The sequence below is a fragment of the Dendroctonus ponderosae genome, unplaced genomic scaffold (assembly GCF_020466585.1).
Source record: "Dendroctonus ponderosae isolate FM_Combo_2020 unplaced genomic scaffold, Dpon_F_20191213v2 Dpon_F_20191213_3, whole genome shotgun sequence".
NCBI classification, from domain to species: Eukaryota; Metazoa; Arthropoda; class Insecta; order Coleoptera; family Curculionidae; genus Dendroctonus; species Dendroctonus ponderosae.
In genome coordinates, this window is record NW_026018508.1 from 17,563,202 (window position 1) to 17,564,202 (window position 1,001).

The window sequence follows — 1,001 nt, forward strand, 5'->3', positions numbered from 1 at the left end:
GAGGTCGCTAAAAGTACCCGCAGACTAAGTAGCAATAAGAAGGTGTAATTCTTGTTTGAAAATAAATATGTTGAAATTTGACTTTCATCTCGGACGCAGTCACTTTGTCAGTATCAAATAAAAACAAAAAAAAACGGACGGTCAATCGGGTCGGGGGTGCTGGTGGCTTGCCCTCAAGCATAAAATTTGGCAGACGACCAGATGGCACAGAAGATTTGTCTGTATATTAATTTATGCGCTTCAAGGACTGGGCATATCCGGGCATCTTCTGGATCTTGGCAAAAAATGACATTTTTTCAAAAATATTTCAAGTAAAAAATGTTCTAAATAGGAAACACCACAATATAAGTAGTATTGCGAGTTTTTCAATCAAGTAAATTTAAGCACCTACCCAAAAAATTGCAATTCTGGCCGAAAGCGGCATTTTTTCAAAAAAAAGTTTCAAATAAAAAGTGTTCGAAATAGGAAACACCACAACATGAGTGGTATTGGCAAATTCCTATTCATTCCCGTTAGCCCAAATCGGCCGATAAAAATAGACAGAATCGTAAATGTATACATACAGTAAAAATTGCAATTCTGGGCGAAAGCGGCACTATTTCAAAAACCATTTCAAATAAACAGTGTTCTAAACAGGCAACACTACAATATGAGGTGTATTAAAGATTTTTCATTCATTCTCGGAAGTCCAAAACGGCCGATAAAAATGGTTAAAATCGTAAATTTATACAGTTTCAGTAAAAATGGCAATTCTGGTCGACAGCGGCATTTTTTCAAAAAAAGTTTCAAATATAAAGTGTGAAGACAGACAAAAGCTACAATTTGCCTATCTTTTTAAATTTTTTCAGTGATCGTGAGGCACGCTAGAGCGAAAATAAAATGTCCAAAAATCGCCCAAAAACTCGAAATTGTGACCGAACAAGACATTTCTCGGAAAAACGTTTCAAACAAAAAATGTGGGGAACGGGACAAGCTAGAATATGATAGCACCTTCATCCAGT